The following is a 16462-nucleotide window of genomic DNA, read 5'->3' as shown; positions in this document are numbered from 1 at the left end:
GTTCAATGGTATTGGCCCAAAATGACCTATAATGTTTCCACTTGGCACATGCATTTGCAAGTTGAACTTGAACTTCCTCCAAACATCAAAGTTTAGGTAGACATCTTAAATGTGATCATGGAATTCAAATGGATTTCTTCTCATAAAAATTGAGCAAGTTATGGTCGTGGGAAGTTTATTTCAAACTAAAGTTCAAACAAAATAACCTATAATCTTTAAGCATAAAAAATGACCTTCATCTCATGAAATTTTTCGTCTAAGGTCCTTTGACCTTGTTTGACCTAGGATAAATCTCTTGGTCATTCATTTGGTGTTTTGAATATGTTTTAGGTTTTGACCAAATTAAATTAAATTTAAATTCATTTTTAATTTGATTTTTAATTGATTAATTGTATAGAAATTATGTTGAGTCATTTTTATTGACTGGTGATGTTTGACTATGTGTTTAGGCCTTGGTAAACGTTAATTTGACTTTTGTTAAGTTAAAATCATTGGATTTAGGGGATTGATAAAATGTACATTTCATCTCCCAAAATGAATGAATGATTTTAATTTGATAAAATTCCTCCCATGACCAATTTATGTTACTCTCATCTCCCCTCCCTCTTCATCTTCAATCCCATTCTATCTCATCCCTTCCATTGATCAATTAAATCTCAATATCCAAAGGCTAATTGGTTCATCAATAACCTTGTGTTAGATGAACCAATACAAGTATGTATGAGATAGGTCCATCCTTTGATATTTTTTATTTTAGTGTGTGATATGTTTTAGAAGTTTGGTTCATTATACCAAATCTATAACATGCATTAGCACCTAAGTTTTTATTGCCCGACCTCATATAGTTGTGACTACTACATAAGTCCAATTATGATTGCTTAACATAGAGCTAAATTTGACCCTAAAGGCATAGCATTCTAGTAAGTGAGATTGTAAGTATCCCATCTTTCATGTTATTGTATTGAAACTTGGCCTTTTATCCTTCCTTTAGAAGATGTCTTGGTTCAAGGATCCATGCTTGTGAATAGATGGTTGAGTGTTCTCCAAAGAATGACATAATCAGTTGAAAAGCAAAAAATCACTAACATATAATCAACTAACATTTGACTAACTTGTATTAATATTGATTTTACTTTCAAGTCATATACTTTATGCAATTTAATTTCAAGTCATTTATCATTCATTTGTCATTTACTTAGCATTTAATTTGTTTATGTTTATGTCATTTTCACTTTGCTCATTTGAGCCATATATTGTGATTGTATATATTTGTTTGTGTATTTTGTTTGTGTTTCTGGTCTTAGGACCTTAAAATACTTAATAAACAACAAAAACCCTAAAAAAAATGTTTGTGTGGACTGTTGGGTTTGATCTGAACTTTTGGACTTAGGGTTTATGCAACAATCCCTATGCAAAAGTACTTGGCCAATGCCAACATTTCTGAGACCAAGTTATTGAAATTTGAGCTTTCATCTTATGCAAGTATTGGGATCCACTTGAATTCATCTGCTACATGGTCATGATGCAACTGTTATTTTGATCTCATGCCTAATATCTTATTCTGAGTTAATCAAGGAGTCTTTCATCTGATACATGAGAAGACAAAGAAGACTTCTAGCTAAGGAGTTTGCTTGCTTGGATGTGGCCTTGATCTTCATGATGTCTGATATTGCTAAGTGCTTGTTGATAATTTCTTGATTCAAAGTCCAAAGGGAAAATGAGTTTTCTATAGTGGATTCTTGTCTGTTGGATTGCATCCCATTGGTCAGATCTTTTTAACTCTTAACTTTTAATTTCATGCTTAGGATTAGTCTCTTCATCTCCTCCCACTTCTTAAATTTCAAAATATCTCCCCCTTTTCAAAAACTTTCTTTGGCTTGTGACTTCAAAATTTAGACTTTATTTCAAAATAGAAACTTTGGCCTTATGCCATTGAAATTTTTAAACTCTTTTCTTAAATCGAACTTGTAAATGAACTTAACAATACTGACTTAAAATTTCAAAAGACAAAAAGAACTAACACTAATTAAAACTTTTGGGATCCTTTGTGCCTCTTTTAAACTCAAAATTTGATTAAAAGCAATCCACTCATTTTGAAATTGATACCATGAACTACGAGGTTTTGATCCCTCATATTTATTTTGGTAAGTAGGCACAAGTCCAAAGGTCTTGTCAAACACAAAAATATAATTAATGAATTATTTTTTCATCCCCACACTATATTTGTTTCAAACATCTTTTATACTAAAACACATACCACATAAAAAAGGGCTCCCTAGGAGTACCTAGGACACTTTGGGTGCTAACGCCTTCCCTCTGTGTAACCAACCCCTTACCTGTAATATCTGACATTTTATTAGTTTTGATTTGTAAACTTCTTATCTTTGGGTTTTGTTCGTACTTTTCCCTTTTCCTTTGGAAAAAATAAAAGCGCGGTGGCGACTCTAGTTTTATTGACGTTAAATGTATCCATATCTTAATGGTCATGAATTTACCGCTACAATATTATGTTTATATCTTGCACATTTGATTCAATTTTCAAGCATGTTGTAGGGTTTATACCTTTCTAGCATGCCTTATTTTTATTCCTATTTTGTCAACTCGCATGATTAATGATGTGTTTCAATTGCATTTAATTCTGACCTCACTATGTCTCATTTCATATGTTCAGTGTTTTTTCATTTTCATCCTTTTCCATTTCCATTTCATTTTTTTAGAAAGCATGTTTAGTTTGTATTTCATTTGTGACTTGTTTTGATAATCATTTTCAAATGTGCCTTTCATTGCATGAAAAAATACCAAAAAAATATATTTCATTCTAGACTCATACTTCTTCATTTCATCTTTTGAAGTTTACTAACAATTTTGATTTTATGTTATAGTTTAAAATTTGTTAAGTCATTGCATTAGCATTGTTTCTCTACTTATTACATTCAAGCATTTCATTCAAACATGGTGAAAAAGAAAATTACAAAGAGGAAGAGTCAATCCAAATCAAGTGAGGCCAGCAAGAGACCAAGAGATACCTTATCTATTCATTTGTTTATTTGCTTTCATTTTTATTTTTATTTGTATTTGAGATTCCATGTGTGGAAGGGAAATATCACCTTAGGATTAGTTTATCTTTCTTGCTTTTCAAAGTGATGTAATAAGGACACTTTGGACACTATATTTAGAGAGGTATGTGACTTTGCATGAGGGGTAGGCTAGAGGTTGTATGCTTTAATTCCTTAAACTAAAACCAACCTAAAATCTACCATTCAAAACTAAAGTTACTTTCTTGCATGAAAAAACTTTTCACCTCCCTTGTGCGTAACTTAGTAAGCCACCCTTTCTGCATGTAAAAACACTTGTAAAACACCTGATAAACACTTTAACCTAATCAAAGATTTAAAAACACAAAACTCACTTTATTTTAAACCCCCGCATTTACTTGGTCCAAATACCAAGCACCCGACCAATTTTGTAAGTTGAGTGTCTTTTTAGCCTCCCAATCGATCGGCCACAGGGGTAGGCAACAAAAGACAAAGCAAGAACAAAATGATGTATAATGGACATTTTCTTAAGTGAGAAGGCCTATTATCACTTGCTCTAATAAAATAAACCAACAACAAACAAAAACAACCTCTTAGGTGAACTACAAAGCTTTGATCCCTCATTGCACTTGGGGGGTATGTAGGCATGAGATGTTCATACAAATCTTACAAGCATAATAAAAAATACAACCTCACCCCTTTCTTTTTTTTAAACACACTCACCTTTTAATACCCATAATAAGGCAAACAATATATGATAAATGGTTCCCTTGGAGTACCAAGGATGTGAAGGGTTCCTAACACCTTCCCTTTGCATAAATGACTTGCTTACTTATATCTATTTCTTTGGGTTTTATCGATATTTTCCCTTTCCATGTTTTTTGGAGACAATAAAGTTAGGTGGCGACTCATGCTTAGTGATTCAATTGAGTTAAGATAATCCAATATCTTATATTCAAAAATCTCGTTGCGACAGATGAGGAAATCAATGTATGGCATCGGGGATAGATCTTTAGGGAAATAGGCATTTATATCGATGAAATGTAGACATATGTGCTACTTCTTGATAAATTTTCATTCTAGAACCATGATGTCCAGCTAGATGGGATACTTTTTTCTATGATGAACCGAATGTTAGATAGCTTTCCCACCTCTTCATCAATGACAACCTTCTTTTCCTCGTCAACTTTCCTCTTCCTCTGCGCCATTGGTTTGGAGGAAGGATGGGTGACGAGGTAATGGCTCACCACTTTGGTGCCTATCCCTGGTATGTCATAGGGAGCCCATGTAAACAAGTTAACATTCTTAATGAGTTGGTCTACTAGTTCACGTTCCTCAAACGCATACATAAATCTACCTATCTTCGTCACCTGATACGTGTGAGAACCTATTTGGACATCCTTCAAATCCTCACTAGGGAAAAGTATTTTTGTCGTCACTCCCAGTATGGGGTCCCAACACTCAAAGTCAATATTTGGAACTTCAGAAGGGGGAACATGAACAAGGGCAAGCTCTTATCTGGTTGTCTCTAGGCTAATCAGGTAGCATTTGTGAGCCGCTTGCTGATTCCCTCGAATTGTACCGACTCTCCCATCGAGGAATGAATATTTCAAGATTAGGTTTGGAATGGATACGATTTCTCCTAGGGCATTAAAATTTGACCCCCCCCCCCCCCCCCCCCCCCCAAGGATGATGTCTTAAGGTGATAGGGCACCTGCAATGAGTTAGCTGATGTTGATTGCCCTAACATAAATTCCCTCGCCATATGTTGTTTCCAGGGTTATATGGCCTATTATTTGCATTTGTTTGCCTGGTAACTCTGTCGAATAACCAATGAATATTTTCATCTTGTTTAGGTTAAGTTTTAGTTTCTGGAAGGCTTCCTAAAACTGGACTCCAATAGAGATGCCATAGTTTATCAGAACGCACTTGATGTCCCAATTTCCCTACTGTACAAGGATAACTAGAAGATCATCATCATGAGGATTGAGACCGTGGAGTCCTCCTCAGAGAAGATGATAATAACCCCTATTTTCCCTTGGGAGTTTCTAGGGAAGCCATGGGATATTACATTTGTCACAAACACCTACCTTGTGTATTTCCTTTGGGAAGATCTATAGCTACCTCCACCTTCGAAACCTCCAGCGATGGTGTTTGTGTTATAGGTTGTGGTTTTGTCTACCATATTTAGTGGGAAGATGTTAGAAATTAAAGTAGGAGTATGGTACAAGTTGGTTTTATTGGTCCCCACGGTGGGTGCCACTCTACTGGTTAAAAAGTAGAGGTGTGCATGTTCCCCTATAAGGGTAAAGAGACTCAGAGGTCTTTGTGGGTTTATAACATGATATGGTTATCATGGCTTGCTTACGATGGAGATAATATCTATACAGTGGTGTTTTGGAGTAGTTTAAGAGTCCTACTAAAGTTAGGTGAGAGGCTCTGCTGATGTGCGATGATGCTTGGGAGCAAGTGTATGGCTATGACCAGCATGATGTTATACTATTAGTGAGTGTAATTATCTTTAGGTTTATAAAGAATTTGTATGCCTTAGGCTCCGTTGATTGGGATTTCACTCTCTCCCTTGAGGGTAGATGTATTTATAGAGGCCTCTAAGGTTTTCTTGGAAAGGGTCATCGTCCATTCAATCAATGGTGAACAGTTGAATCCTTATTTCCAAGGGAGTCGTAGGTCACCTAATGACCTTGAATTTATCTCTGTTTAAGAAGCGTCTTATCCCATGTTTCACACATTGGGAGCAGTAGTAAAACCACGAGGTGAGGTGATACCTCCCTTTGGGAAATAGTTTATCATCGCCTCTTCTAGGGAGGTCTAAAAGCATCACCCTAGGGGAGGCCTTTTACAAATACAACACTATGATGTTGTAGTATGTTTATGTGTGTTTGGTTGCTGGAAAATTGGTTCAAACGTGAGAAATATGGAAAATTGTACAACAACAATCGATTGTATGTTCATGATAATTTATTATTTTATAGGGACAATCGATTGATTCCTGTGAATTACTCCCCATAATCTATTGATTCAAGGAGAGAATCCATTGATGCCTAAATTCTTTAAAAATGAAAATTTTGTGTGCAATGGGAATTAAGCACATGGCCTCTCCATTATATTGCAAGCAACTTACCACTAGGACAAGCCTTTTGTTTGTTGAATGCTTTTATGCAATGTGTGACTTAAGTATTCATATGAATGATGTGTATCATGTCTGAAATCATATTTCATTGCTTAGAATATATTGGAAGTAGAATTATACTAAAATAGTGTGAACACGATTAAACTCTTAATCGATAATAAGAATGTATACATGTCTTATGATACAAAACATTGAACAAATGCCATCTAAGTTAATTAACAGAGACACTTAGAGATTTCTCGAATGCACATTATGATTTATGAAACCCTAGTTGGTTATAAGAACGTGTAAGACCCCAATTTTGACCCTAAGATCCCTCATGCTATCTCATCATATGCATTAGCATTGGGATCACAACTTGGCATCCTCCGCACCCCTCATTCATTGGGTTTGTATTGAGAGAGATCACCAAGCACTTTTTATTGTATCATACTTCATTTTTATTTATTTTACTAACCAAAATACCAAAAATATGTCAATGTATAGTTTATTGTTTTTGTAGGTAGTGTACATGCTCACATATGCTCTATCAAGCTCATATTTAGGGTTTGAGACCCTCAATACAAGGAGCTCAATCAAGAAATGACTTACTATAGCTCTAAGTATCATATATGGATCCCCATGATCTTCACATGTTATTTTTATTAAGAAATCATCAAAAGTTTGGAGTTTGTTTCCCTTGGAAACCCTAATTCATCTGGGTATCTTGTGTAACTTCTTCAATAAGTTTCTTCAACAATTGATCAAATATTTTAAGGGACACTTCACATTATATCACCTTATGAATATATTATCCTCCATGAGTCCCAAAAGTCAAGATAATGTCAAGCTAGCAAGTTGGTTCATGGTGGTTGACCAGAGGAAGTCAACTGGTCAAAACTGGGGTTCCCTAGACCCTATCTCCTACAGTTTTTGTCATATGTAAATTATTCCAAGAGAAAATTTACTCAAAATGACATTAAAAAAAACTTTCATGTTGAAGTAAATATCTAGTTTTTCATGTAAAGTCATTTTTATGATGAAAGATTATAGGTCATTTTGTCTAAACCCTAGTTTAGAGGTCAACTTCCCAAGACCATAACTTGCTCAATTTTTAAGATATTAAATCCATTCAAATTGCATGATCAAATTCAAGATGTATAATTCAACTTTTATGTTTGTAGGAAGTGAAAATTTAACTTGAAAATGCATGTGCCAAGTGAAAACATTATAGGTCATTTTGGGCCAATACCATTGAACAAGTGATTTTCCTTAACTTCTAAAATGCATAATTCCTTCATGCCAAATCCAAATGAGGTCAAATTTGTGACAGAATTAAAGAGGTTTGAAATATCTCCAACCTTGATGAAGGAACGTTTCTCATTTGAAGTCCATAGAAAAAGTTATTCAAGGTGGAAGAAATGAACATTTGACTTGGGACTTAGAAAATTTTCAAATATGTTTGATTTCCCAAACTTCCACCTCAAAATGTATCATGATCCAAGCTTCAAATGAAAAAGTGTTCAACATGAAAGTTGTTTCCCTTGATCTCACCTTTCCAAAACATCCAAGATCATCTTATTTGGATTAAAATTGAGGGACTTGCGCATGGCTTCATTATGGAAAGTGTTTTGGCAAGATTGGATTTCAAATGATCAAATTATTTTACATGCTTACACATGATGCACTCAGTACTCTTTACACACGGATGGGAAGTGGATTGCATCATTCTCAAGGCCCAAACCATTGCCCATGAACCCATGTAAGAAGGTCTCCAAATTTGTCCAATTTTCAAGTGGTGCAAATATCAAGTGCATTGCCTATTTAAACAAGCTTAAGGCTTCAGATTCATCATCAACACCTCACCCAAGCTTTGCTAAACCAATTCAAACCCTCACTGCCATATAATTTTCTGAGATTTCTCTTGAAATCGAGCTCGAACTTCATCTTCCGTTTGGAAGTTCATACTCCAAAAATTAACATCCCTTTGTATCTCATTTGGTTTCTGCAAGCAAGAGGAGGAGAAAGCAATCAAATCCAGATCAAGATCAAGTAGAATTAGTTCAACTCAAAGGTGATTTTTCCAAAACTTCTTCTCTTCGATTCTCTATTAATTCTCCACTATTCTTGTTGATTTTTGGTTTACTGAAGTCCTACCAATGTAGGCAACAAGATTGAGTTGCTTTGAGGTCAAATCGAAGCAACTCAATTCATGATCCTCAAAATTCAAATCCATGTATCTTTTTATATACTTGGAATTAGACAAAATTGAGGCCAGATTCGAGCTCCTGAGCATTTTTTCTTTGAATTTATGTCTTGCTTTTTCATTTTGGTGATGGTTGAAGGTGGACCAGTCCGGTGAGGTCCATCGGAGAAGAAGACCGGAGCTCTGGCTCCGGCAATGTGTTGGAAGCATCTCAACCATAGGATCCTTTTAAAACGTTTTAATCTTGGGCATTGATTATGATTACCACGCGTGTGTCTCATTTGACTGCAGTGCATGTGGAAAGCGCGTTGACCACCATCTGATCTGCCACCTAAATTAATGAGGGAGATCTGATGGTCCACGTTTTTTTGAATTTCTAAATTTTCCTTTTATTTGCTTATTTTCCATTAATTCATATTAATTTCAGAATTAATCCAAAAAATATGGGACTTTCACCAAAAAAATTTAAATATTTTTCTCTTTCATTTTCTGAATTAAAAATATTTTTATATCAATATTGATTTTTTTTCATGATCTAATTTTTTTTGTGCATATTTTTAATTGTTTAAAAATACTTCTGAATTTTCAAAAATAATGAACTTTTTTCCAAGGTTCTTTGACCTTGCTTGACCTATGATAAATCTCTTGGCCATTCATTTGGTGTTTTGAAGAGGTTTTCGGTTTTTGATCAAACATAATTTAATTTAATGCATTTTAATTTGATTTTTAATTGTTTCATTTTACAAAAATTATGTTGAGCCATTTTTATTGACTTGTGAAGTTTGACTATGTGTTTGGGCCTTGGTCAAGGTTGATTTGACTTTTGTTAGATTAAAATCATTGGATTTAGGGGATTGATGAAATGTACATTTCACCTCCCAAAATGAGTGAATGATTTTAATTTGATAAAATTCCTCCCATGCCCAATTTGTGTTTGTCTCATTCCCACTTCCTCTTCATCTTCAATCCCATTCTATCCCATCTCTCTCATTGACCAATGACATCTCAATATCCTAAGGCTAATTGGTTTATCAATAACTTTGTGTTAGATGAACCAATACAAGTATGGATGCGATTAGGTCCATCCTTTGATCATTTTCTTTTTGTGTGTGGTATGTTTTAGGAGTATGATTCATTATACCATATCTCTAACATGCATTAATACCAAAATATCTATTGCCCCGCCTCAGATAGTTGTGACTTCTACATAAGTCAAATTACGATTGCTTAACATAGCGCTAAATTTTGACCCAAAGGCATAGTATTCTAGTAAGTGAGATTGTAATCCCCCCCTCCCTTCATGGTATTGTTTGGAAACTTGGTCTTTTTTCCTTCCTTTTGAATATTTTTTGGTTCAAGGATTCATGCTTGTGAATAGAGGGTTGAGTGTTCTCCAAAGAATGACTTAAATAATTGAAAAGTAAAACTCCACTAACATCTAATCAACTAACATTTGGCTAACTTTTAATTTCAAGTCATTTACTTTATGCACTTTAAATTCAAGCCATTTATCATTTGCCATTATACATATCATTTAACTTATTTATTTTAATGTCATTTTCCCTTTGCCCACTTGAGCCATATATTGTGGTTGTATATATCTAGTTGTATATGTTGTTTGTGCTTGTGGTCGTAGGACCTTAAAATACTTAATAAACAACAAAAACCCTTAAAAAATGTTTGTGTGGACTGTTGGATTTGACCTGAGGTTTGGACTTAGAATTATGCAACATTCCTTATGCAAAAGGACTTGGCCAATGCCAACTTTTCTGAGACCAAGTTATAGTGATTTGAGCTTTCTTCTGATGCAAGTATTGGGATCCTCATGAATTCATTTGCTACATGGTCTTGATGCAACTATTACTTTGAATCTGGATCTAATGCCTTATTCTGAGCCATTCAAGGAGTATGTCATCTAATACATGGGGAAGATTTTGAAGAAGACCATGAAATTGCTAGCTTGAATGTGGCTATCTTTATTTGATGCCTTGTTCTTTATCTTGCTTGCTTGTTGATATTTCTTGATTTTAAAGTCCAAAGGAAAAATGGGTTTCTATATGACATTCTTGTCTATTGGATTGCATCCCATTAGTTAGATCTTTTCAACTCTTAACTTTTAAATTTTTGCTTAGGATTAGTCTCTTCATCTCCTCCCATTTCTTAAATTTCAAATCTCTCCCCTTTTTCAAAACCTTCTTTGCTTGTGATTTCAAACTTAGACTCTATCGCAAACTAGAAACTTTGGCCTTATGTCATTGCATTTTTGAACTCTTGTTCTTAATCAAACTTGTAAATGAACTTAATCATCTTGACTTAAAATTTCAAAAAGACAAAAAGAACTAACACTCATTCAAACTCTTTTAGGCATTTTGTGCCTCTTTAAAACTTAATTTTTTGTTAAAAGTAATTCACTCACTTTGAAATTGATACCATGAACTACGAGGTTTTGATCCCTCATTTTATGTTGGTACGTAGGCACAAGTCCGAAAGGCTTCTCAAACACAAAAATATAATTAATGAATTCTTTTCTCATCCCCACACTCTATTTATTGCAAACATCTTTTATACCAAAACACATATACACATAAAAAAAAAGGCTCCCTAGGAGTACCTAGGAGACTTTGGGTGTTAACACCTTCCCTATGTGTAACCAACCCCCTTACCTGTAATCTCTGGAATTTTATTAGCTTTGATTTGAAAACTTCTTATCTTTGGGTTTTGTTCGTACTTTTCCCTTTTCCTTTGGAAACAATAAAAGCGCGGTGGCGATTCTGGTTTTATTGACGTTAAGTTTATCCATAGCTTAATGATCATGAATTTACCGCTACATAACGTATTTGTGCAGTGGTTGAAGCTTGAAAGATCAAGTATGGGTTACGAAACCCTAAATGGTGAAAGGGACATAACAACATCGTAATAGAAGTGTAAGAGATCAAGTTTTCTTGTAAGAATCGAGAACCCTTGATATTATACGAAATAAGCAACGTGTGCACAAAGATTATGAGAAATTAAATAGTCCAAAGGGCTACATGATATATTAAACTTATAGATTTAGTCATTAAAGGTAGAATGGTGAAACCCTAACGATGATCTTATTTGTGTATGATTTCCTAATGGAATAATCGGTAAGTACGAAACCTATCCCTTAAAAGAGAATAATTAGGGAAAGAGTTTAGAACATAGTGGTTATGTGTGTGAGCTTAAGACCGAGTTAGGATCTAATGGTGTGTACTCATAGAAAGTATAATGACATCTCAAGTTCGGAGAGTACCTAGATCACTTGATTATAGAAGGAATCAAGTGGAATTATTAGATGAATATCAAGACCCTAGACTTATCAAGAGATGTAACTTCGTAAAGTGAATTCGACACAGTGGATGTCTACCATGCCATCAACCATGTATGGTAGATATTGAGTTTTACGCAGTGGAGATCTGGTATTACATTGACCATATCTGATGGAAAGGACTTCAGTACGATCTATGCAATGGAGGTATGATATCCGTTTACCATATTTGGTGGATATTATAACCCATGCAGTGGAAGGTTGGTGTCCATTGACCATATCGGGTGGATATCATATTCTATATAGTGGGGGTCTGGAATTCATTGACCATATCTAGTGGATAATGTGATCCATTTCATAGAGGTATGAAATCCATTGACCATATTTAATAGATAGTTTACTCCGTACAATGGAGGTTTATTATCCCATCGATCATATTTGATGGAGATTGTAACCCATACAGTGGAAGCTTGGAAACCATTAACTATAATACCCTAATTTTGACCCTAAGATCCTTCATGCTATCTCATCATATGCACTGTCTTTGGGATCACACCTTGGCATTCTCCTTACCCCTCATCCATTGGGTTTGCATTGGGAGAGATCACGAAGAAAATTTGATTGTATCATACTTTGTTTTTCATTATTTACTAACCAAAATACCAAAACTATGTCAATGTATTGTTTGTTGCTTTTATAGGTAGTGTGTGTTCACCAATGCTCCATCAAGCTCATATCCAGGGTTTAAGACCCTCAGCACAAGGAAATCAAATAAGGGATGATTAACATTTGTTTCTTTTGTAGGTAGTATGTGCATTCACCAATGCCTCATCAAGCTCATATTTAAGGTTTAAGACCCTCAACACAAGGAAATAAAACAAGGGATGGTTAACATTAGTTCTAGACATCATATATTGGCCCCCATAATCTTCACTTATCATTTTGATCAAGAAATTATCAAGAGTTTGAAGCTTGTTTTCCTTGGAAGCCCTTATTCATCTGGGTATCTTGTGTGACTTACTCGGCAAGTTTCTTCAACATTTGATCAAATATATCAAGGGATACTTTATTTCACATCATATTATATATATATATATATATATATATATATATATATATATATATATATATATATATATATATATATATATATATATATGATCCTCCATGAGTCCCAAAGATCAAGAGAACTTCAAGTTTGAATGTTGGTTCAAGCTGGTGGACCAGAGAAAGTCAACTAGTCAAAACTGGGGTTCCCTAGACCCTGTCTCCTACAGTTTTTGTCATATGAGAATGATTCCAAGAGAAAGGTTACTCCTTATGATATTGAAAACAACTTTCATGTTTAGGTCAAGATCTATTTTTGCTTGGAAATTCATTTTTTATGGTAAACGATTATAGGTCATTTTGTTTGTGCCCTAGTTAGGAGGTCAACTTCCAAGGATCATAACTTGCTTAATTTTTATGGGATGAATGCCATCCAAGTTTCATGATAATTTTAATTATGTCCTATCCAACTTTTATTCTTTGAGAAATGTAAAATTCAACTTGCAAAGGTTTATTCCAAGAGGAAATATTATAGGTCATTTTGGGCTATTACCATTGAACAAGCAATTTTCCTCAACTTATAAAATGCATAACTCCTTCATGCCAAATCTAAACGAGGTCCAATTTGTGACTAAATTTCATAGGATTGAAATATATACAACTTTGATAAATGAAATGTTTCCAATCATCTCCTGCAAGCTTCTAGAGTCAAGTTAAATCAAATTGGAAGCAAGATCAAGCTAATTTGAAGCTCCTCGAAGGTGAGATTTCAGAAAATTTTCCTCTTCGATTCTCCCTCATTTCTCATCCATTTTGATTGATTGTTGGTTTGTTCAAGTCCTACCAATATAGGCAACAAGATTTAGATGCTTTGAGGTCAAATCGAATCAACTCAGTTCATGATCCTCATAATTCAAATCCATGTATCTTCCAATATACTTCGAATTGGAGAAAATTGAGGCCGGATTCGAGCTCCTGAGCATTTTCTCTTTAAAATCATGTCCTTGTTTTTCATTTTAGTGAAGGTTAATGATGGACCAGTCCGGTGAGGTCCACCAGAGAAGATGACCGGAGCCTTAACTCTGGTGGTGTGTTGGTGTGTTCCCAACCCTTTGATCCATTCAAAATGTTTTAATCTAGGCCCTTGGTTCTGATTACCACTTGTGCCACGCGTTGACTGCAATGCACCATGGAACGCGAGCGCTTGGCCATCAGATCTGCCACCTCAATTAATGAGGGAGATTTGATGGCCCTTGTTTTTTTGTATTTTCTGAATTTCCATTTAATCCACTTATTTTATTTTATTCATAGAAATTTCATTTTTAATCCAAAAAATACGGGACTTTCACCAAAAATCTTTAAATATTTTTCTCTTCCATATTCTGAATTAAAATTATTTTTTGGATTTGGTATTTTTCATGAATTAAATGTTTTTGTGCATATTTTTAATTATTTAAAAATACTTCTGACTTTTTTAAAATAGTGAAATTTTTTGTCTAAGGTCCTTTGACCTTGGTTGACCTAGGATAAATTAGTTGGCTATTTATTTGGTGTTTTGAAGGGATTTTAGGTTTTAACCAAATTTAAATGCATTTTAATCCATTTTTAAATTGATTTTGAATTGATTAAATGTATAAAAATGTCGTTGAGCCATTTTTATGGTCTTGTGATGTTTGACTTTTATTTGGGTCTTGGTCAAGGTTGATTTGACTTTTGTAGGACCAAACATTGGATTTAGGGGATTGATGAAATGTACATTTCATCTCCCAAAATGAATGAATGGTTTTGATTTGATGAAATTCCTCCCATGATCAATTTGTGTTTCTATCTTCCCCTCCCTCTTCATCTTCATCCCTATTTTCCCCATTCCCTTATTTGACCAATGAAATCTCTAATGTCTAAAGACTAATTGATTCATCAATGACCTTGTGTCAGATGAATCAATATCAGTATGAATAAGATAGGTCCTTCCCATTTTCTTTTACTGTGTGGTATATTTTAGGAGTTTGGTTCTTTGTACCAAATCTCTAACATGCATTAACAACTATATTTTTATTTCCCGGTCTTAGATAGTTGTGACTTCTACATAAGTCTAATTACGATTTCTTAATATAGAGCTAAATTTGACCCTTAAGGCATAGCATTCTAGTAAGTGAGATTGTAAGTCTCCCATTCTTCATGGCATTGTATGGAGACTTGACTTTTTTCCTTTCATGGGAGCTAGTGGCATACTTGTTGATTATCCAAGTTGGAGCCCTTCTCATGGAAGGTGTCTTGGTTTAAGGATTTATACTTGTGAATGAATAGTTGAGTGTTCTCCAAAGAATGACTTAATTAATTAAAAATCACCTCTAACACCACTAACTTTTGACTAACATTTGACCTACTCTTATTCATTATGCTTTTAATTTCAAGTCATTTACTTTATACAATTTAACTTTCAGTCATTTTATCATTCATTACCATTTACATTTCATATAACTTGTTTATGTTTAAGTCCTTTTCTTTTTGTTCATTTGAGTCATATATTGTGATTATATATACTTGTGTTGTCTGTTTTGATTTTGTTTGTGGTCTTAGGACCCTAAAACACCTAATAACAACAAAAACCCAAAAAAAATACTTGGTGGACTGTTGAACTTGATTTGAGCTTTTGGACTTAGAATTAGGCAACATTCCCTGTGCTAAAGGACTTGGCCAATGCCAACATTATGAAACTGAGCTATCTCTGATTTTGCCTTCATCTGATGCAAGACTTGAGAATTTCTTGGATTCATCTACTACTCTGTCTTTGTGCTTAAGTATTATTTTGATCTTGTGTCTAATGTTTCGTTCTAAGTTGATCAAGGAATATTTCATCTGGTACATTGAAAGACAATGAAGACTGCTAGCTAATGGAATACTTGCTTGGATATTACCATCTTTATTTGGGGCCTTGATCTTCATGATGTCTAGATATTGTTCATTTCTTATTGATCATTGCTTGATTTAAGTCTAAAGGAAAATAGGTTTCTATATGACATTCTTGTCTGTTGGATTGCATCCCATTGGTCTGATCTTTTCAAATATTAACTTTTAATTTGTGCTTAGAATAGCCTCTTCATCTCCTCCCACTTCTTAAATTTCAAAATATCTCCCTCTTTTCAAAAACATTTCTTTGCTTGTGATTTCAAACTTAGACATTGTTTTAATGATTAGAAACTTTGTCCTTATGACATTGAATTTGTGAACTTCTTCTCTTAAATCAAACTTGTAAATAAACTTAACCATATTGACTTAAATTTCAAAATACAAAAAGAACTAATAACCCCATTCGAATTTTTTTCCCATTTGTGCCTTTTCTTATTAATGTTTTATTAAAAGCAATTCACCAACTCATTTAAAAATTTTACCACGAACTACGAGGTTTTGATCCCTCATCTTTATGTTGGTATGTAGGCACAAGACCGAATGTCTTGTGAAACACAAAGATAATCAATGAATTCTTTTCTCATCCCCACACTCTATTTTTATCAAACATCGTCTATACCAAAAACACATGCACACATAAAAAAGGGCTCCCTAGGAGTACATAGGACACTTTGGGTGCTAACACCTTCCCACTGTGTAACCAACCCCCTTATCTGTAATCTCTGGAATTTTATTAGTTTTGATTTGAAAACTTCTTATATTTGGGTTTTGTTTGTATTTTTCCCTTTTCCTTTGAAAACAACAAAAACACGGTGGCAACTCTGATTTTATTGACGTTAAGTTTATCC

This window comes from Lathyrus oleraceus, chromosome 7 (genome assembly GCF_024323335.1).
Source record: "Lathyrus oleraceus cultivar Zhongwan6 chromosome 7, CAAS_Psat_ZW6_1.0, whole genome shotgun sequence".
Lineage (NCBI taxonomy): Eukaryota > Viridiplantae > Streptophyta > Magnoliopsida > Fabales > Fabaceae > Lathyrus > Lathyrus oleraceus.
The sequence above is the reverse complement of the archived record's forward strand: the minus strand, read 5'-3'. Positions refer to the sequence as shown.